The 24,106-nt window shown below is 35.2% G+C and overlaps 1 protein-coding gene across 5 annotated transcripts in view; it reads right to left on the minus strand.

The window, feature by feature from the left end:
- The window catches only part of HS3ST5 (heparan sulfate-glucosamine 3-sulfotransferase 5), a 199,532-nt gene that overhangs the window by 141,578 nt on the left and 33,848 nt on the right, over nucleotides 1-24,106 (minus strand). For 2 of the 5 annotated variants that reach the window (XM_032184433.1, XM_032184438.1), the window contains exons 3-5: nucleotides 21,734-21,794; nucleotides 20,967-21,139; nucleotides 19,270-19,341 (exon numbers count right to left, since the gene is read on the minus strand). The exons of the other annotated variants lie outside the window; for them this stretch is intronic. The gene's annotated coding sequence lies outside the window, so the exon portion shown is untranslated. The remainder of the gene's footprint in view (nucleotides 1-19,269; nucleotides 19,342-20,966; nucleotides 21,140-21,733; nucleotides 21,795-24,106) is intronic. 5 annotated transcript variants of the gene reach the window in all.

The raw sequence follows: 24,106 nt of genomic DNA on the forward strand, positions 1-24,106 counted from the left end.
CTTTCATTATTTTTTTTTCTATTCAGAACTGATCTTGGCTTTCAGTTTAAAATAACAAGGATCAACTTCTGTTAAAAAAAGATAAATTGTAGAGTTCTTGACAGTCTTCCTAAATGCATAAATTACGGAAGCCACTCTGCAGTGGTGAAGCTTTCAATTTTTTTCTTGTTTGTTACTAAAATTCAGTATGTAATTGTGAATCCCATTTCCTTTCTTCTCTTTGTTTTTTTTTTTTTTTTTTTTTTTTTTTTCATAAATGTGTACAGTGTCAATGTGATGAGATAAGATATATATCAATCCTCTCCTGTAGGTAGCTATTGCTGTTACATTTTCAGATTCAATCTAATTAGCATTCAAAATGCAGTCTAGAAAGATTCGTTAAACACTGCATGAATCAGCTTTTGAAAGTGTTCACTGTACCAAAACCAATACCTTCTGTATATCATGCTGCAGGCTTAAAATGACAAATACTTTAAGCTATTGTTCTTTGTGTAGGCTTGGAATAATTAGCAGTTGATAGACTTAGAAGGGAGGATTCCAATATCTCCTCCAGATACAATTACAAAAACATCAGTAAAGGAATAGAGTATCATTCTAAGTGTTCTTTACAAATTACAGTTTTCACCTTGAGCTTTAGACAAAGATGGACCTGCATTCTTTAAGATGAACTTGATTAGATAAGACAGAAAAGAAAAATGTTTTAACCAATATTTATATACTGACAAACAGCCTTCAGAAAACCTGCTTGACATGTGTTGTATATCAGTTCAATACTTTTAAATTGTTCATATCATTACATAGCATGCATTATCCAGTACTGTATGCTAGATTTTAACTAATGTATCTGTCATCTGTGGATGTACTGTTTAAGTAAGGATCCACTTTTCTTACTAAGTAATCAGAATGACTACAGTTTAATTCTGTACTTGTTTTCAGCAACCCTATAATGGCAACTAGGAAGAAAGAATCCTTGTAGTTACTGTGCAACTATGAAAGAAATCTCTTTAAAAGAACCATGGAAAGTATCTTGAAGAAACACCAATAATGTACACTTGTATCAAAGGACACATCTTGGAAATTTATGAGTAGACACTATAAATGAAGACCTAAAGCTATTTTTAATAAGAGTGATCTCCACTGAATAATAATTTAGGGTATTTTAAAGCAATTAAGTCAATTAAACAAACCATTGTTTTATGAACATGTCATTTTAATAGTAAACCTTTGAATTTAGTCAGAATTGTGTGAGAATCCTAAGCAGAACTGAACTTTGATTCAGAAAGCTATAAGATGATAAGGAATGCCAAATGAACATTTTGTACACTACAGAAACATAAAGATATAATTTTTTGGGTATAAAGCTTACTAGTAACAATACTATGAGAATGTATATCTGGACTCCAAACTGTTTTTTTTTTTTTTTTTTTCTCTTAGTATTACATGATGCAATATTGCCATAGAAAAACACAATGTAAGTACAAATTCTTTTCTGTCAATTCAGCAAAAGTTTGACAGACTCAAGCTTTCAACAAGCTAAACATTTTTTTTTTTAAATCTCATTTAATGTATAATCAGTTTAAGAGAAGGCAGCAACTCTGTAGGATGAGCTAACAGTAATACCAATCTAATTTTAGCAAAAACTTCAAAGGAGAGAAATAGTAAAATAGTGACTATAGCTTTCCATAGATGCAACTCACTTTTCTGAAGCAAAAAAGGACTTGAGGACAAATCTCAAACATCAGCCATATAAATAATGATCATAACCTTTAACTGTTGATATTGCCGGCAACATGAAAACAAATAATAACGAAAAAGAACACTTCATTAGACATTCATAGAGTCATGGAGAATGGCTCAGGTTGGAAAGGACCTTAAAGATCATCTACCTCCAACCCCTCTGCCACATATAAGGATGCCACCCACTAGATCAGGTTGGTCAAGTAACCATCCAGCCTGGCCCTGAACACCTCCAGGTATGGGGCATCCACAATTTATCTTGGAAACCTGTTTCAGTGCCTTGCTACCCTTACAGTGAAGAATTTCTGCCCAATGTCTAGTCTAAATCTCTCCCCTTTTAGTTTAAGACCATTCTCTCTTGTCCCATCATTATCTACCAGAGTAGAGTCCTTCTCCGTCTTTTTGATAAGCCCTCTTTAAGTATTCAAAGGCTGTAATGAGGTCTCCCCAGAGCCTTCTTTTCTCCAGGCTGAAAATCCCCAGCTTTCTCAGCCTTTCTTCGTAGTAGAGGTGCTCCAGCCCTCTGATCAGTAGATGGACTCACTCTATGGACTCACTCTATAGACTCACTCTAACCATATCCTTCTTATTCTTGGGGCACCAAACCTGGATGTAGTCCAGGATGTAGTGAGACCCATCTGGGGTCTCACTAGGGCAGAGTAGAGAGGCTCAATCACCTCCCTCAACCTGCAGATCACACCTTGATGCAGCCCAAGGTCATATCTAAAAGGAAGTTATATGTATCTTCTGGTATTTGCATTTGTTGAGTTTTGATTAGAATTAAGTAGCTTAAGCAACTGGACAAAGATTAAGCTTCCAGATCTTTAGGAATGTAGAACTACACTATTATTATTATTATTATTATTATTATTATTATTATTATTATTATTATTTAAATTTTGTTTGTTTGTTCAGAAGATTAAAAAATTAAAATTAAGAAAAAAAAAAAAAGAGAGAGAGAGAGAGAGAGAAAAAGGACAAAATAAAACCAGAAAAAAAAAAAAAAAAAAAAAAAAAGCAGTGTTTACAATGTAAGCTGAAGTTGAAGGTAAAGTAGGATTTCAGATGTTGGTCTCTGCAGTATTATTCCTGTTTCTAATTCAATAGATTGAATAAATTCTCCAGCATCAGTCTGTCTCTACCCTATTAAGACATCTTAATGGTAAGTCTAATTATGCTCTGAGTGGACATTTCTTCTTGGTGCTTGTCCTTCACCAATGACTTGTGCTGTTTCCTTAGAAGCTGAATAGATGTAACAGGATGAGGGCACCTATTTAAAACTAAGTGAAGAGTTGAGTCATACTGACTCTTCTACAAAGAGATGAGCTCAAACTCAAGTCTCTTGTCTTCAGCTAGAGAAACAAAAATGTTTTTGCCCAATATTTTGCTTCAAACACTTCTGTTAATGTCTTACATTTCTCTTAATTGTTTTGTATGCTTGTTTGTTTTCCAGTCAGCATTTCTGCTAGATTTAAGGAAATTCTATTTAAGTTCATTCTATTGATTAAAATAATAACCCTTTCCCTTCTCTCTCTCTTTTTTTTTTTTTTTTTTTTTTTTTTTCCTTTGTGAATATTTATTAACAGTTCTGAGTTACTTGAAATCAATGTCAAAGTTACTTGAACTATACTACAACAAAACAGTCATAGGTTTGCAGTTCTTCAGGTTTTGTTTGTTAAAGACCCTGAAAGGTAGAACAGCATCATTGACATAGGCTTATTTAATACAAGGAATCACTCATGCTGTGGTGTTACTGATTGTATAAGGGAGTTCAAGATGTTGTTGATGGGGCTGCTACACACAGTTACAATGCAGCTTCTCACTGCTTCCCCTGCTACACTGTTGACTTACCTGCTTCTGCTCTTCTGACAGTTTGCTGAACCAGTGCAGATATTAAGTCCTGCAAAAAGTGCAAGCGATTTTCTGGTAGATTAGTGAGCTGAATAAGATTGCTGTGGTGCTGGAAGAGCACCAGAACTCATACAGAGAAGTTGGTAAGAAAAGTGGAAAAAGGGACAGGTAACAGCTGAGGATGGGGCAGGAAAGAGGAACAGCAGAACAGGCACAGAGTTTGGGAATCAGCTCTTTCATGATAGCTGTATGGTTACATTGGTTCAGCTCCATCACCTGCCTGCACTCACATTATGACTTCCTCAATACTTTCTATTTGAAAGGTCTATAATTTGGCTTCTTATCAGGAATCACTGGAAAAAGAAAAGCAAGTACTGTATTGATCTCTTAATGAGGGCCCTGCAGACTATAGTTTAACATTAACTATGCCATTTATAATAGACCAAACTCTATTCAATTTCTCTACTTTTAGCCACTTGTTCCAGTTCCCCCTTGGAGATTTCTCTCTTCTCTGTTATGCTGATTCAACTTTTAATGTGGCTGTGCTCTCAACTGGACATGTGGAACGAAGTGTTGGGTTTAAAAAAAATAAATAAAAAATAAAAAATCTTACGTCTTGTCCTTAAATAAAAACGTCATATCATTTAGTCTGTCTAATTTATAGTCAGGGCAAAAAGCTGCTGAACTGGCATAAATAACCGTCAGGTCCCAAAGGAAGGCAGGAATGCATGGCTAACCATGGAAGGGGGAGACACATCTCACATGTGATATGATCTTGACAGAATAGGAGCATGGAGAAACTACAGGCTTAGCTCAAGCATCAGTTAAGACTTGTGAACAGTATAGCCATGTGGCAGATTAGGTTGCTTAGGGAGACTGCAAAGTCTTCACTAAAGGTTTCTAAGAACAGATTAGACACAAGCCTGACAGGATATGCATAGTTTATCAGAACTTTGGAGTTTGGGTGCTATAACCTTATTTTCTACCAGTTGGTAAAGTGTTTTGAAATATTGTCACTCTTTAGTTATTACTATATTCTCAATGTATTTTCAAATTAAAGATTTTTTTTGTTTAAGGTAATTTTATCTGAAGTAGCAAAAATTTGCTATAAAAGCATTTTTTTTTTTTTTTTTTGCTATAAAGCCATTTTATTGGTCCTGTATCTCCATATCTCCATGACAATTCCTTCCAGCTAAAGAATAATAAAGATCTGAAGTAATACCTACTTCATCTTAAATCAAAAGACTCTAAAGTGTTTTGAACTTGAACATACTTGAACATCCACCTTTTAACATTAGTGGTATTATGTTGTAGAAACATAATATAAAGAGCTGCAGCTTGTGGGAAGCCCAACTAGGATCAGTTTGGGAAGGACAGCATTCTGTGGGAGGGACTCCATGCTGGAGCATAGGAGGAGAACAAATATGAAGGAGAGGCAGAGATGAAGCATTATGGACTGACCACAACCCCCATTCCCTGTTCCCTTGCACAACTTGGGAGGAGGTCATAGAAGAAGGTGGTTGGGGGGAAAGTGTTTTAAATTTTACTTTTAGTTTCTCATTGCTCTAGTCTGTTACTAATAGGCAATACATTACATTACACTTCCTTATGGTGAGCTTGTTTTGTCCATGATGGTAGTAGGTGAGTGATCTCTCTGTCATTATTTCAACCCATGAACTTTTTTCATTATATTTTTCCTTTTGAGAATGGGGAGTGAGAAAGTGTCAGTCATGGTGCTGCTGAGATGTCCATTGGTGTGAAACCACCACAGTTAGGAAGATATTCATATTTGAAATACTCAAAATAACTACAATAGATTAGGACAGAATTGGCTTTTTCAGTGTTTCACATGAAGAAATTTGAGCTAATTTGGATAAGCACTCTATATTTTGTATACTCTATATTTTTCAGGAGCTTATGAAGCACAGAAGAGTGCCTTGTTGAAATGTCTAATCTTTTTCCAGCTTGACTGTTTCTCTAGAGACCAAATCTTTATATAGCCAAATTATTACTTTTTCAAAATATAACTTATTTTGCAAGTGGAACAGATCTGGTCACTCGAGGTTTCTTTGAATTCTTAAGACAGTTTCAGATATCTGTAATGCTAGATATCTGAGTTGTATACAAATGCCAAATCTCTCAGATATCAAAACTGGACCTTTCATTTAAAACTAATAAATGCAATTTCATATCTTTCTAGTTATTAATAGCATCAATACAAAAATAAATTTGGTATTATTAATAAATAAAGTGATGACAAAATAAATGTTCTCCAGACTTTAGAACTATATTTCAACCAAAAATACAGACTTTCATTCGCAGTGTCATGTTTTTGTTTACTGAAACAGTTTGTATTTTGTTAGGGTCTGAAGGAATGAAAGCCAGAAGCAAACAGATTCATAAAGCCAAAGAATCTGAAAACCACTCTTGAAACAGAGAAAGTCTGGGGGGAGAGGGAGGAGGGGAACGAAGTGAGAATAAGTGGGACAGAATCATTGCCCCAGCCTTTTCTCATGTGTACAGAATTTCAAAAAAAAGCAACAGCGTATTGTAAATTTGTGCCAAAGCTATTAAGCCATTCCAAAGGGCACATGGAGAGATTATTTATTCTTTTTATGTTGTCTGCATACGTATTAACTCTATACTTATTAATTAAGTGATGACCTAAAATTTGCTTAACCAACAGAAAATTAAAAGTTGTGTAATGTTTTCCATCATAAAGTCCTAATTTCAGTTGTTTGTAACCTTCCCAAATTTGAATGACAGTGGTTTGAAACATTCTTGTTAAGTAGCTGCCTCAGATTGCAATGCTTTGGTAAATTTCAATCACTTTAAAGAAAGAAACTCAGGAAACAACAATGCTCAAAACAAAACAGCAACAACACCTCCTCTAAAACCAACCAACCAAGAAAAAAAAAAAAAAAAAACAGACAACACCACACACACACAAAAACAAAATAAAACAAAACAAATATCCTGTTAGGACAATTTATTTTATAGATTTCAGCGTACCTAATGGCTTGGAAGCAAGACCCTAGATCTTGTGAGATGACTAGTATTGACTGGTTTGGTGGTTTTATTCAGCTGTGCACCTGAACTCCACCACAACCACTCTCTCACTTCTCCACCTCAAAAGGAAAGGGAGAGAAAATACAGTGAAAAGTTCTCAAGGGTTGAGATAAGGGTGGAGAGATCACCCAATAATTATCATCACCACCGCACCTTGATGGTCACTCTCTGACCCTGCTCCAGCATGGGGTCCCTCCCACAGGAGGCCATCCTTCCCAGAATGATCCTACATGGGCTTCTCATGTAGAAACTTTTCAAGAACTGCTCCACATATGGGTCCATACCACTAGCTCCATATATCAGGAGCAAACTGCTTCAACATGGTTTCCTCATGGGTGGTATCTCCCACAAGATCACCTGCTCCTGCGTGGGCTCCTCTCCACCAGTACAGCTCTGGCCTGGGGCCTGTTCCTGCAGGGCTCTCCATGGGCTGCAAGCCTCCTTCAGGGCAAATCTACTTGCTCCACTGTGAACTCCTCCACAGGCTACAGTGTGGAGATCTGCTCCACCATGGGACCCATATGCTACAGGGGGACAATCTGCTCCACCATGTTGCAGGGGGACAGCCTGCTTCACCAGGAGGCTCTCTACAGGCCACAAGGGAACTTCTGCTCTGTGCCTGGAGCACCTCCTGCGCTCCTGCTGCACTGACCTTGGGGTCTGCAGGGCTGGTTCTCATTCCTCAATCCCAGCTGCTGTTGTACAGAAGGTATTTTCCCTTTCTTAAATAGGCTCTCACAGAAACATAAGCAGCATTTCTTCTTGCAGAAGTGGCCAGTGGCAGGTCCCTTTGGAAGTGGCTGAAAGTGGCCCTTATCATACCTGGGGCAGTTTTTGCATTCTTCTCACAGAGGTCAGTGCTGCAGCCCCCCCCACCCCCTCCCCCCCCCCCCCCCCCCCCCAAATAAATAAATAAATAAATAAAATAATCTTGCCAAGTAAACCCAATACAACTGGACACCAAAGAACTTCAGAGGTGTAACTAAGTACACTTAGTAGTGACATGTATAATTATTTCCTTAAGTAAGAAACATTTGGAAGGGAATCTAGAGTCTCAGCTCTGCTGAGATATGCTTGGGTATGTGATATCATAAGAACAGTATTAGAAGGAAGCAACACATTGTCTTTAGATTTTACTTCTGTTTTATTATTATTTTTTTATATATATATATTTTTTTTTATTTGGATGGACCTGCTGTAAGAATAACTCTGGAACATGATAAAGAGAGGAAAAAGTTGCAAGGTCTTTTGCTTAACCTCCTATGGGAGATAGAAGATGCTTAGTGGTAAGGCAATGCTTCTATAACAGAAACAGAACTTATTTTTATAGTAAAAACACTCTGGAGATTTGACCAAGTCTAAGAATTTTTATGTAAAGTTATAAGAGTTGTTTAAATCAGATTAATCTCTGCTCATTTGTTCTTTATTTTGCTGGTACCAGATTTGCAGAAACTCTGACTATGCAGGTGAAAAAAAAAAAAAAAAAAAAGCTGAGTTTTGAGCACTCAAACTGCTGCATAGTATTGAAAAACAAAACAAAACAAACAACAACAAAACAGGTCTTCAACATCTCAAAGTGGACTTCCAAAATCAGTTTACTTCATAAATTTTAATGCCCATATATCACTTATCCACCCGTAAAATGGATATAGTACTTCTCGCAAGACATTTTGAAGAAGCAGCATTAATATTCAATGAATAAGGCAAAATTGTAATGAAAACCTTAGTAGGGAAAGACACAAGAAAAAACATACCGCTATATTCAAAAGAGGCATAACTAATATATGGCTAATATTACGTAAGTACACATAAGAAACTATGAGGACAAAGAATGACACTATGCATCTGCATATAATGGCATGAAAGTGTATGAGGGGAAGTCCAGGTTAGGTATTAGGAAAAAGTTCTTCACTGAGAGGGTAATTGGGCATTGGTACATGCTCCTCATGGAAGTGGTCAAGACCTGCCAGAGTTCAAGAAGCATGTGTCCAATTCTCTCAGACATACGGTCTGATTTTTGGGTGGTCCTGTGTGGAGTCAGGGGTTGGACTTGATTACCCCTGCGGATACCTTCCAACACTGGATATTCTATGATTATATGATTCTGTATCACAAGAACGCTGTGCTGGCCAGTGGCAGAGTGCACAGAGAACAGACTATGACTGTATGATCCCTGTGTCTTGATACACACTCTGTGGAGATGTCATAAAAACTTCATATCTGGTATTTCCTGGAATACCATTCCTTTGCGTGGGAGTGTTTTTTGGTGTATATTTATGTGTATGTATTTCTGTCCAATGTAACTCAGACAGTATTTACGTACAACTGAGATGTATGTATTTCTAATATCCTCTTTGAATTTTAATGTCAGGACAAATCACATCAGAACAGTATCTCAAAAGAAATGACTATTATGTCCTGATTAAATCCCTCACTTCCATTCAAATAAATAAATTTCTAATTTTCACTGCTTCTCATGGAGTCCATTATTAAACAACTTCACTTTACAATTATGTATTTTTCAGCAGATAACAAAACCACCTAGCAACCTAGAGCTTAATTTTGAAGTTATTTTAAGCTATGATAAAAGGAATAGGATTTCAATGTTTACAATAGCCACTATACAAAGTGTTGCTATCAAAATCTTAACTGGAAATCAAGTGATTGACTGTTACTATAGAAGAACTATTGGAATCTTCATTGACGTGCATGAGAAATTAAGTAGCCACTAAATCAATATGATTTATTCAGGGAAGACTAACACGTGACTTTAAAGAAGTTCAAGTGAGGCTGTCCTGCCACATATACACTGAATGATAACATCAACACTGATAACATAACGAGATGTCCCCATTATGGGAAAAAACAAGCCTGGCTTACTGAGGCTTGGAGCATGAGGACATGTTCGAACTAATCACAGGTTAATTTCTGTGCATCATACAGCTGAGAAGTAGACCCAGGAGGAAGCACCAACTTCTTTAGCCTCTAAATTGTTAGGTTTGTTCTCTTCAGTTTTCCTTGAGGTAACTGAATGACTTGAAATTTACAGTAGAGTAGGGAGATAGATTAAAAAATGCCTGCAGCTTCAGAAACAATTTAACGTTGGGTAACTTATTCAGACATTTTACAGCTCAAAATATTTTAGTTTCTCTATAAAGCAGAAAGAGAGTTTCCTTTCAATTAAACTTACCTTAAAAACAACTGCAATATGCATATAGGAGTTGCTAAAATTCTGATTATCTTATCCCTGATCTCTATCCAGTATCTCCTGTTTTGGAAATCACACAAACAAACAAGCAAGCAAGCAAACAAAAACTATAATTGTTTAGAACAAGTTGTGTGCTACTACATTTCCACACATTTTTTTTTTTCAGTCACAACTGAAAGACATTGGCTTCAGAGGACTCCAAAGGCCAATCTTAGAGGCAGACAGTACATTCAGACAAAATTAGTTTTTTTCCTAGCTAATGTAGCCTGCCAAAATTCTTTCTATTAGTGGCATCTTGGCTTTTCACAAGACTACTGTCACAGTACCCTATAATTAAAGGGCATTTATCTCTCCACATTCACATTAGTATAAAATTGACTTGTATGGCCAAAAACCTAGTTAAGCATTTGGTTGAGCCAAAATAGTTGAGGGAAAAGATACCATTAAACTCTGTGGACTGTTAAACACATTCTTAAGACTTTAAGAATGTGCTACCTTTAACTGTGCTCACATGTTGCAGTTTAGTTCTGTGGAACTTGAATTAAAAATTTATACTATTTAATTCTCATGTAAGTTTTAAGTAGCCTATATTTTCTCTCCTTGAACAGAAGGATTCTGAAGAGTATGTGAAACTTCTGAATTTTTTAATGGAAAGTATGTCTAACTCATTTTACCACCACTGCTTCCTCATGTGTCATTGATTTCAGACAATTTAATGCCAGAAGGAGTATTTGATCATCTAGTATGACCTCTGGAATATCACACCTTATTAAATATCACCCATTTGCCCATTTAGAATCAAATATTTTGACAGGACTGAATTGTTTTGATCTGCAGGTGATTAACTTGTTATGGGCAAGGCTAACTAAGGTGTCACAGTTTCCCAGAACCATAGCAATAGCTAGCAATAGATGGGAAGAACTGGGAAAAAGTATGATATGCTTGTCTAACCCTACAACAGGATTCATACCCTACAGTGCAGAGAAATCTGATATAGACGAGGATCCCTACTGACCAGTGGTGGGAAAACATTCCCTCCTGGTCCCATGATCCTAATCCCAATTGGGATAGTATGTGAACAGGAATGACCACAGAAAAGTTTATCAATTTACTGGTCAGTAACAACTAGCGTGCTGTTCTATTTACAGCCTATCACTAAAACCTCAAAAAAAAAAAAAAAATAAAAATCTAATAACCCCAAATATAAATGGACCAGCTTTTCACAAGGGAAAAGTTCAATTTTATGCTGTGCAAAAAAAGTACTTTCCCTTATTTTTGCATAGATCTGTGCACATTACTGCTCTCTCTCAAGTGAGTGTTTTATGAATCATCTTACAAATCCTGCAATGAATTATCTCAGTTATCAAGTATCTTTAGAGAGGAAAACCATGAATGATACTATATTGGCAAAGGGATTACTTAAACTCTTAATATTATTGTTAACTTCGAAATGATTCAACTAGTAATGTTTTCTGCATTTTTATTTTTATTTTTATAACAATAGAGCCCTAGAGCTGCTACCTAGAAGATGGAATTGATGTAATGAAAGCTTTTAGTCTACACTGACTCCCCAGTTGACAAGGCAGTTACAACTATTCCAGGTTAAGATGCAAATTCCCATTGGCTGAGATTCTGTAGCATGACTGCCCAAAATTTATTTAAAACATGAAAAAGAAGAACAACAAAAATAGTACACACAGAAGCCACCTTCTCAATGACAGTACTTTAAAAATAAAAGAAAACACATTAGTGGCTAAATTTTTTGAATAGTCTATTTATGGTTGTCAATGGACTCATTCTTCTAAATTTTCCATACTTCATTCCTGGAGAAAATGCTATCCACTCAACAGAAAGCTCAACTAAAGAATAATTATTAAAAAAAAAAAAAAAAGTTTTACAAATTCAATAAATAGTTCTTAAGAATATCAGTGTACAAGTAGTCCCTGCATTTATCACAATATTAAATTTACCCTTCATGGGTATCTCATTAGCATAATGCAAAAACTAATCCATTATTATTGACCAAAAATTCAAACAATAGTGATTGGCATGTACAACATTTTAATGCATCTGAACTGAAAAAAAGGACAAGAAGATGGAGTTCTCCCTGTTTCCAAAAAGTCTTTGAACTGAGCTTCTGATTTTGTGAAGGTTATTTAAACATAAGAATCACTTTAAATGCCAAAACTTTTACAGGAGTATAGGTTTTCTAATGTACAGGATATGTGTAAAAAATCTATATCTTTCCAGTTTTGTGTTCAATTGTAAATACTTTTCAGGTATAAGTTAGAAATGTCAAGATCAAGAAATTGTTGTATTAAGTGATTATTTTCAAAGAGATAGAATAACTAAAAGGCCCTGTCTACTTTACTGAGGACAGAGGATGTCTCTCTTTTGAACTTAATAAACATGGGAACTGAAAGTATCTCATATTCCAGAAAAATAAATAAAAAAAAGTCACTTGGAGTAATAACTTCATAAGCTTATTCTGGCACTCTTCAGAGAAGGAAAAAAGCTGTGACAGGCAGGGAAATAAATGCAGGAACAGAAAATAAATGCTAATGAAAACAACAGGTGACAAATCTTGGATAGAAATGAGGAAGAAATACAAAGTAGGACAAGTTTTTGCCAAAATCTCAAATCTGAAGAGATAAGTTTTCTTTGAACATTCTTTTCAACCACTGCAATTCAATTTAATATTTATAACAAATAAATCATTTTATAATTTTCTCCATGTCCTCCCTATCTACATACATGTATATTTATATAGCTATGAAACTTTGCAGAAAATTTTAAAATAAATTTGGAATTCTTAAGATGCAGTGCATGAGTAAGACCTCAGGCAGAGCAGGACACAGCACAAGAGATCAGAAGCTCCAGGTCCTTTCTCAGGTCTCATCAAGATAAGATCATTATTTATTACAGTAAAGAACAAGTTACAAATAACCTGCATTACACATGAAGTGGACCACCAGGTTCACTTAAGTGCTAATCTTAAGTACATAAAATATGTACTTAAAAAAGTGCATAAATATGTACATAAAAAAGTGCTAATCTTAAGTACATAAATGCAATTTTATGTAGCTGCTGCTGTTAGTACCTTTACATTTTTAGTTACTTTTTAAATATATAGTTCGTGTAAGCCCTGATAAGACCACTTACACAATAAAAAGTTGTCTCAGGACTCCTACTCCAGGAGTATTTTGTTCTGGAATATGACAAGCAAAATACTCCTCTTGAGAAGGCAACTTAAGTCATCAGAACTGTACTCCAGCCAATATACTTTACTTCAACACACCTTTCCTCTTCCTATGATAAATAAGTTATCTTGAGAGCTGGCTGTACTTAACAGGTTTGGCGATAAGTGCTGCCCTGATAGAATTACACCAGCCTCTCCTTTGTAGTACAGAAATAGATCATTCTGATAAAATAGCTTTCCCTGCGGGTACAGCTTAAGTCAACTCCTTTAACAGAATAACATAGCCTATCTCCTATCTTTTTTTTTTTTTTTCTTTTTTTTTTTTTTTTTTTCTCCTAGCTTTTTAACTAGCAACTCTGCTTTCATACTGTTTCATTTAGGGATATTATATCTAGATTGACCAGAAACATAACATCTTTGAATGCTGCTGGTAGAAGCCTGATATTTTTGTCTTAACTGCTTCTTTACATGCTTTTAGGTGTTTTTAGCGCTACGGTTGTGTCAACCAGAGGTTGGACTGTCAGGCTTTTGGCTAATATATGCTAATGTAAATTTGCCCATAAACTGGTGTGATATTCCTTTTCCATACAGGATATGCCTGCTAACACTGGGTGATTACTTAAATCATAGAGTGTACCAGTATAGCTTTTATTGTGTACTAATGCACTAATCTTAATGTCCCACCTGTGGGGCAGAATTGCACTGATTTAACTTAAATTGGATTTCAATCTGGCATAAAGCTTTAACCCACAAATGTAGTACTGTGAATCAGCTGCTCTGATGTTCTTATGCATAATCTTACTCTGCAGCATCCTCTGCATAAGTCAAGAAGCTTACCCTCCTTATTGAAGGGTAACCTGAATCAAATACCTCACATTTATCACGAGCAAATGGAGCATGCACAATGTACAGTTATCATGGAGTCACTGATGCCTGGTAACATATTGTCACCCGGTCACTTCCTAATATGTCAAAGCTGATAGTTATACAGTGATAGACACCTGTGCAGACAGTGAAAAGGAGTATATCTAGGTATTTCACATGAGTAGAATAGATTAGTCTATTGCAATTTTTATGTTGCCACTAGCAATACAACTTAGTCATAGTCTATACAATTTAGACTAGATCTATGTTTTTGTTAAACTAAAGCTGCCTCTGTAGCTTCACTACAGATATATTCTTTAATCTACAAGCATATAAATGCATAAATTTTTGACAAGGGATGACATCCTCATCCTAAGGATATTCAAACTCTTTAGAGTCATGAAACAGATTCTTGAAATGGCAGTCATCTACACTGCCTTAAATGAAGGTTAATATATTTTTTTCTTTGCATGAAGTATAGTGATTTGGTTTATGCCTTGACCTCTGTGTCTCTGTTCATATGTCCATGGCTTCATATCTGTGCAAGGCTGATTTCATTCATAAATCTGGTCCCAGTTGACCCATAAAATTATTCACTTATATTTCATTATTCTAACGAAAATGGTGTCCACAAACCAATTTTGACCTATTTAGTAAAGCAATTTAAATTCATCTTTTTGTTTTATACCTATGTAACTTTCCTGTGTGGCCGAGGCTAGAGAAGGAAGTGCAGGTGGCAGAAAGATTTTTTTTTTCCTTTTTTATTGCTGTGTTCTCTTTTGAAGAGATAAGTGGGAAGAAGGAATTTGCATTTTTATTTAAAGCAACAAAAGTGAATTTGCATTTTACTAAGAACTGCAGTTTTTTCTCAATGCCTAATAAAATATTAATATTAAAATAAACAACGAAGGCACTGAACAAACAAAAATTTTAATTAGTGCTGCTAAATGATGAATTCAATTTTCTGTTCATATTTAGAACCTTTTCAGATGTTGCCCACTGCTCATTTTGGATTCAGGAAAATTTAAGCTTTTAACTACCACATCTAAAACAGAGATAGAGCTTAAACAAATTGAAATAATAAATAAATAAATTAGTTCTCTGCTATCATGAGCCAGAGTTGCAAAGGTCACATCTGAGTTGTGAAAAGTGACTTGAAAGAATATCAGCAAGGAAAAGAAAGCTTTGTGGAGGATGAGCAGGATTGGCTCTGGGAAGGACTCAGGAAGCTTTAAGGAAAGTTTCTGGGTGACAGCAAAGGAGAGGACAATATCATCTACTTTTCTTCTGAGATTAAGGATTGCTCTTGCTTGAAAGTACCTGAAAGTACCTCTTTTTTTGCTTGGATTCCTACTCTTTCTTTAATATTGATAAAGAGACTAAATGAAACCTTTCTATCCCTCCAGTTTTTGTAGGCTGAATTCTACCAGACATTTCACCATAATTCCTTGGCTTGTGCTAAAGCAGTGATTTCATGTTTCCTTTTTCAGACATTAAATGAGCGTAGCATCACTTTACTTCTCAAAACAAATACCAATATACAGTCTGTAACACATAAAGGCAAAAGGTCTTCATTTTAACTGAGCTTCTCAACTTTCCACTAGCCATTCCTTATATTTAGATCAGAAAGAGCAAGGGGACTTTTCTTATCCAGGGGAAAAAGCAAACAAACAAACAACACGACAGAGCATGAGCATGAATTCACAGAGAATTTCACAGGGAACCTAAAGAACTAGTGCAGGTTTAAATAATGAAATGTGCAGCAGCTTCTGCTCAGATTCCAAAAGGACACTTCCAAGAAGTACATGGAAGCATTTCACTTTAAAATAATAACATAATTATAAAAATAAGCCATTTATATCAATAATAAATTAATAAGAGTACTTTAAAGGTATATTATATTCATTTAATGTCCCTTTGAAGTCTGTATGCTTCATGTACTTCACTTTCTGTACATGTGCAAGAACAAAGACAGTGTCACCATTCATGTTAGCGGTGATCCTCTGTAGAAAACTACTGAAGATTATAATATACTTAATATTCCAGAAATATCTACTTTTAAGGATATTAAAGGCCTGGACCAAAATTCAACCTCTGATCACAAGTTAGAATTTTATGGAACTTTTTAGCTACATTTTATTTGAGAGCTAGAGTATCAGGAATTTTAGACTAAGAATTTTGTCTATGTGTAGATTTTCAAACTTTAACAAAATGTACTTGAGTTTTTGTTTGTACAAATTGACACATATCAAGAAATTGATTGTAAATGAGCTGTGCTCAGGACTTCACAAAATTGGATTTTTATGGATATTTCAAGCTGGGTACGCATAAGACATTAGAGTTCAGTTCAGGTGTTGTTTTTTCCAGAAAACTTCTGTCAACTTCTGACAATAGTTTTGACATTTTCAGTGGGAGAAAAAAAATAGTAAAAAATGAATACTTGAGAATGTGTGGTTGAGACACATGTTCTTCTGAACATTTAGTGGAATTTCAATTTTATTGATCTATGTTGCAGTTTGTGGCTTTTTATTGTCTGTATCCTTAAGGAGAATACTTGCCAAATTGCCTAAAAGAAAGTAAATGACATGCTGGCTGTTACCTCTCTTTTCTATTGCAAATCCTCTGTGCTTAGTAGTGATTTGTTGATCCAATAGAAAACATATTAACTACCAAGCTTCCTATTTGTACAGACATTATAACTGTAAATATTTTCTCCTGTAAGACTAACACATGACCACCTAACAGGCAACCACTTATTTCTCACTCATTGCTGGTTAATCACACAAATATTTCTAAATACATATGGATAAAATGCTTGTTTTCCCTGTAATTATATGCTCACCTGAAGCAACACCTGGTAATCTAAAATCTTGTTTTAATGTCAATAGATCAGAGGCTACCAAGTTACACAGGCAAATATGAAAGTATCATGTTACTTCCATCTTCAAAAATCTCACCCCAAACTGAAAAGTAGAAAGATTAAAAATAAAGAAACAAAATAAAAGATGAAAAGACAAAAACCAATAAGACAAAACCAAACCAAACAACAACAAAACAAAACAAAACAAACAAACAAACAAACAAACAAAAAACAACAGAAAGGGAGGATAGGATGAAAAAACTCTTCTTTGATCCCTGTGAAAATTAGCTTCCAATAAAAGAAATATATGCAAAGTGATAATATTCAATGTAAAAGATCTTAAGTTTTTGACTTTCTGGTGCCCTTTTTTTATTTTAACTGTCTTTCTCCACTTTTGTGTTTCCTTTTCTGTATACTTTACTACTCTTGCAACTTATTTATGTCCTTGGTTGCCTCATGCAAGGTCAACTATTATCACAGCATCCTCCCAAATACTCCCACTCTGTCCTTCACCAAACTCTTAGAATGTTCTGTATACATAACATGATATATTATCTCAATATCTTTGTCAAATAGGGCATTATGCAGAGAGCCAAATAAGCTGTACAGAGTGCTGAACTCCAGTAATATGCTGAGTGTAAAAGTACATGATTGTTTTGTATTCAGATTTTCTGTGGACATCAAACTCTGAAGAAAGACCAAATAAAGGAGCTTCATGAATAGACTTTATAATTTTGTGAGGTAAATCAGGAAGTAGCTGGTACTCAAATTAAAAATAATAATAATAAAGAGACAAAAGGTTTTTTTATTATTTTTATTTTATTTCTAATTTTTTCCCCCTGAATACAATTGTTGAAGAATACAAATCTTTCCTTTACATGTCATCTTTGCGCAAATTTAACAAGGCCTTGCTGGAAGGCAGCAGGTCTAGCAAAAGATAGCATTTCAACCACAAGCAACACTTAGGAATGATGGGTAGATATCAGGGCACATGTGATTGTTCATACTATCCATAATATTGTTAAACTTAGGAGTAGGAAACTAGGAGACTGATTCTACTCCCAAAGCTTTTATTTTAGTATATATTTTAAATTTTATGTTATTTTATTTTATGTTATTTTATTTTATTTTATTTATTTATTTTATTTTATTTTATTTTATTTTTAATAAATAGCAACCAGTATATGGAACCTGGCCTCTCATTGTCTCTTCAAAATGTTAATATGACTTCAGAATTGAAGTAAATTCTGTTAATTTCAGCCTTGTGGTTCTCTAAGACATTTGTGCAAGAAATCACTTCTTACATGATATTCCCAAAAAATCTCAGAAGAGAAGCTGTCTGGGGAGAATTTTCCCATAAGCATAATAAAAGCATATGTCTTGAATACTTATTTCGGGGAAGGAAAACATATATTGGATTATGTAACAGTGCAAATCAGGCATGACTACGTAGTCTTGTTGGATACTAAAGGTAAAAAAAGACATATAAAAAAGATTTCATAATTGGCTAATCGTTGTTATTTGTTGAGATTAATAACATACAGGACCCTATCCATTAATAGCACTCTGTAAATAATTTTCTTTATTAAAAGCTGATTATCCACCTGTTAGAATCCTTTAAACGGTTCATTGGAAGAGAAGGGAAAACTTTCTCTCTGTCAGCCAAGGAGGGGCCAGGACAGGGTTTCTAGTGTCAAGAAATGTTGCTGACCTGGTAAAGTGAGGGAGCTTCAACTAATAAAGCAGAGTTATGTTCCTTTCATTCAGATTTCAAATTCTTTGAACAATGAGAATGTAGCTAGGCCTAGCATTGATAAAATCAACTATATCTCATGCTGCAGTAAGACAACACTCACCCTCTCTCTGCCAAAATCTGATCTTGAAAGATGCTAAGCCCCAAATAACTTTACGAACTTCCAAGGGAACAACAGTTCCCAAGATTTCTGGGAAAGCCTATCCTTGGCCAGTTAATAGTGTACATATTACAATTATAAGGGGAAAAAATAAAGCCTTTGTCACCTTGAGGAACGCCTTTTGACATTTATAGATGAATACATGCCGTGTGGTTTATATATTTTTATGTCTTCTGCAATAGAAACATGTCTAAATAACATTAAAGCAAGAAAATGCACAAAGACAGAAGATATAATTCCTTTCCCCAAACACATGCCATCAATACTTTCTTTTCTTTTAAAGCTGTGTAAGCATTTATATATCACTCATAAAATTATTCTGCAGTGGGCAGAAAGAAGACCTAAGCATTGTCTATCTTGAAGTAAGTTCTTGTTACATCTGTGTTGCTAGAACAGATAAAAATGCAACTTCCTGTGTCATCAAGGCTCAAGAAACAGAAATACAAAATCTACTTCTGAAACATTGTTAAGATATTCAAAAGGACACTTCGTTATATAACTGCCTCTATAGCAGAATCTCTATTAACTAGTTATGTAGGGCATTTTCAGATGCAGTTTGCACACTTACGCCAGCAGAACTTAGTATGGGCTGAAACTTGCAGCAGTAGCTTCTCACACTGTCCTGGCCTCTTCACAGTACCTGCCCATACATTGAAGAAATAAAGATCTTGCACATCTTACACACCAAATAATATATGCCTAAGCATTCCAACTGAAATATGAGAAAATTTATTAGAGATTAATCTGGGCTCTTTATCGGTTTGTAAACAACCACTAATTTATGAAGACATTGCTGGCTGATTTCAAATCTGACCTTTTCTTCCTTATCCTCTAAAATACCCGTGCCCATTGACTTTAATAAGAATTTGGACATGCAAAAATGCAGGATTGGGTCCATACTATTCAGACATAATTGAAATATTAAAAGGTTATTCCACATATGTAGTGTTCTTGACTGCAAAATTTTATAACTAGAAGTACTTGGAAAGCATTTTTATTGTAGCAAATTTACTACTTGCAGCCAGTGATTTATTTCATTCCCTAATGTGCTAAAAGGTCAATAGCCTAAATTTATCTCAGAGCTTTTCAACAGGTTATGCTTCTACAAGCATGTTCATACATCAACTACCTTTAGATGCTAATGTTCAACCTAATCTCGAAATTTTTCAAGTTAATGGGAATTCCTTTAGATCTGAACTTTGCCTTTTTTCTCCTGTTGTAATCTGTGCATAAAATCACCTTGCAGCAAGATGGTACATTCTCATTTTTTTTGCTTGTTTTGAACAGCTTTTAATTTGGAAAAGACTGTCTCTGAGTTTACTGCGCCTGACTGGTTTCAGCTCAATTGTTTCCCTAGCCAACAGAGCATTTCATTTCTCCTGAAGGTCACCGCAAGCTGCCAAGGCTTTGAAACATACCAGCTTTTCATTCATGCTGCAATGTAACATTGCATTACTATTAAGATAAATGGAAGCAGGCATTTGTGTATGACTTTTTCTATCAACAGTTACCAAATTTATTATAATACAAAATAACTTGGGCCATCAGTGAATGAACAACTTGTAATGACATGCCCTCTTGATTTCAACCTTTTCTTCAAATCACTAGAAACGAATTCTTTCATTTTAGTGATTTGACAATTTTATTTAATTAATTTATTTATTTATTTGTTACAAATTATGCCATGATGTCATCTGCTTGTGGAAATGGCTCTTCCAACTGTAGCACCTCTAGTTGCAACAAGCCAGAAGTGCAGTTAACTGCATGGATCCAAACTCTCCCATAAAACAAATATAGTGGCCATCTGTTGGAGGAGGGCAGCCATTAACAGTTTTAAGAGTCTGGATGTGGTCCAGCATTGGTGTATTCTGCCCACTGACTTGAAATGATCATTTTAATCAACAATAAAACATTTTAAAACTGGGTCATCAGGTAGCTCCAAAGCTTATGTTGTTTGTAATCAATACATACACTGCTTACTCACTTGCTAAAAGGCAAGCTACTCCATTCTGTTTTCAAGCTGAACGATTTTTAAGTTTGTGTGCTCTTAAGTTTTCAGATTCATTAATATGAGAAATAGCTTAAACTCTGTTAAGACTCAGATTCTAACTAAAATCTGAGAATGGAGAGTTTGACAAAATAAACTTATTTTCTTGACAGTTCTGCTGGACTTTTCAACAAAGTAGTAAAATACAGTGTTCAATCATGACCATAAGAATAAAGAATCTCTAGGAATCTGCAATAATATTAATGCTAAAGAAATACCTTGGATAACACAGACAAAATGTGGAGTCTGTCCAATAGTTATTTTATTCCATTTGAAAGACAAAAGAAGAAAGAAGATTGTTTCAGGAACCTTACATCTTTCCAGTTGAGTATTGTGTTCAAAGTTGGACTTCCGACTGCATATAGAAATTTTTAAGGAATTCTTAGATCTCCTGTGGAAGGAATGGGAAACTCATTGGCTAGATGTGGAAATAAAATAATGTATGCACAACGCTGTAAGTGTCCTCATAAAGCCTGTCAACACCTTTACTTTTTTACAACTGCTACCTTGGTACTGCGAATTATGCTTGGCTCTGTAATAGTCTTGTCTTACAGATAAATATTTACTAGAATCAAAATCAAGTAATTTAATTTTATTCATGGTTTCAGTCAAAACTAAGTGCAAATCTCAAGCAGTGAATAACTAATACATTGCATCCAGTCCAAGATGGAAAACCTTGGCTGATGATTAGGAACAGAAGGTAAAGGAGGGTGGCTTGCTTTACACTCTCATTTTGTATTAGTTCCTTATTTAAAACTTCATCTAATTAAATACTATATAAATATTAGAATAACTAAGTATTGTTTGCATTTGAATTTCAGGTACAGAAACCTGAAGTAAGCTTCCATGTTTGAGCAATTGCACTAACGTATTCTAAAGTAAATATTTTAGAAAAAAAAAAATAGCCTTTGGTGACGTTTCAATCTATCAAAGCATCTGTATTACAGATGGGTTACTTGCTGTAAAGAACTAATTAATAATTCACCTCTGGAATTGATCTGGTCCTAATCCAACTGTTAGGTCACCTTTCTTATACGACTGAAGTTCTGAAATGTAAAAGGAAGCCAAATTATATATAATTATTTTGGTTTAAATCCTTCTCAAAACATGAAGAAAACATGCTCAAGCACACCAAGCCTAGGAAAAAAAAATAATAAAAAAAATAAATAAAACTGATTATTTTAATGTTTTCCACTGAGGAAACAGAATTTTTGATCAAGCACCATGGGTGAATTTTTTATTTTTTTCTTTTGATCTTTCAGTGGCGTAATTAAAGGCTTAAGTCCTTGAACTTACAGAAAATCTGAACAATTTCTGATCCATCAGGAGGAAATCCTCTTGACCAGTGGCACTGATATTCTGTCCTGAGGATTAAAGTTACATAAAGAATGATTTTGAAGTCATGCTGCCTCAGGCAGACATATTCTGTTGAGGTGGGTGCAGGTATAAACTGGGAAATCACCTGAACAACACTGCTTTAAACCTAACCTGCGTGGTTAGGATGCATGCAGTGGATGTGTAAGTACGTGTAGTCTTTCTCACACTCTGTTGGGCTGATCCTGGTGACTCTACTTTGTATTTCATATAATTCATTTTACTGGGGTATTGGTTGAAAAATATAATGATAATGATTTACAAGAACTTTTTTTTCTTATTTTAGGTACCTTGACTTGCTGTCCAAATATGAGGTTAATCCAGAAGTGGTGGGCAAGCATGTATTTTTTTCAACAACTTCACTGTTGTATGAAATGGGTGAAAAGAAAGTAACAGAGAGACACTGATTTCACCAACTATTTCAACAATAGCTGGAGGTGGCAATAGTTTTGTGATACATTATTAATAACCTTTGTTTATATACTTCCCAAAATAACACATAAGATGGGCTTGATACACCTAATTTAGATGTGCCATGTTTACTAAGTGCTAACCAACTGAGGCATAACTTGGTTCATAGTTCAGGCATGAAGTATATTGGAGAAAAATACTTCCCAGGCTGCCCAGGGAAGTGGTGGAGTCACCATCCCTGGAAGTCTTCAAAAGACGTTTAGATGTAGAGCTTAGGGATATGGTTAGGGGAGGGCTGTTAGCGTTAGGTTGGAGGTTGGACTCGATGACCTTGAGGTCTCTTCCAACCTAGAAAATTCTGTGAATCTGTGATTCTGTGAAAACATACTTACTGGGGTCTGCAGAGCTACCTAGAAACCCTGTTTCTTTTTGCTTCTTCTTTGGCTAGAGGTTCTACCCCCACTGCAGAGCCAGCAATGCAGTCATACAACTGCTTCCTCATCCACTGCAGATGAGATCAGCTTTGTACAGCCTAGCTGATAAAGCCAATTTCCATAGCTTATTCATTCTGCCCTGGAAGCTAGCTAGGGATTCCTTCCACCCACATCTCCTTGGAGGGGCACTGACAAGCATGGAGCAGTGAGCACTGTGAAGTTTTCACCATGGCACCAGGAAGAACCAGGCTACTATTCATTCTCTGAGCCCTAAAGGGTGCATATATTGCAGGTCTGCAGGATGCAGACAGCAGGTCTGCAGTTAAGGTAAAAAAAAAAAAAAAAAAAAAAGTTCCTATTATTAAGAAAAAATCCAAGCACCTACCTGAACTTTGCCTAATGCTATCTTTTATTCACCATAATCTTGCTCAATGAAAAACAAAAGAAAACATCAGAAAGCTCTCTCTAGCAATTTATTCTCATTATAGTTTGGCGTCCTGGCTACTAATTAAAGAGCCTTAGGTGCCAGATCAACAGTGTTTGCAATTTGTTTCTCCTGATATGCTGTTGCATAAGAAAGAGTTAACTCAGAAAGATGCATAAGGTGAAAGAACAGGGACAGCAAGATGTTAGGAATCTCCAGGATAAGATATGTGATATTATGTTGGTTATGTATTAGAAATCCCCAAAGGGATTTTGCAATATTTAGTAATAAGAGCAAACACCATTAAGGGCTTTACAGAAGATGAGATTTTCTGCACACCTCTCATAAAAAATCTATTAGACACAACTGAATGAGATCTCACTTGCTTTTTTTTACTAGACGATACTCTCATCACAGTGTATGTGTGCTCGAATTTTTGCTGTGGTTCACAAAAAGCTTAGTAACTGAGATACACAGATCCTACAGAAATCTCAGGTCAGATGCAATAGTGCTTTTTTTTTTTTTTTTTTTTTTTTTTTTTTTAATCCCACAGAATGATATCCCTTGTTCTGTTTTCAGCCTGGATAACTTTTATAGAATTAATGTAGAGAGCAGTCAAATGGTCATGCTGGAGTAATCGAGGAGACAGAGTAATCTGATAGAAGAAGGAGTCCAGATAAATGTGACTGTTTTGTTATAGGTAGTTTACATATAA

This window comes from Aythya fuligula, chromosome 3 (genome assembly GCF_009819795.1).
Source record: "Aythya fuligula isolate bAytFul2 chromosome 3, bAytFul2.pri, whole genome shotgun sequence".
NCBI classification, from domain to species: Eukaryota; Metazoa; Chordata; class Aves; order Anseriformes; family Anatidae; genus Aythya; species Aythya fuligula.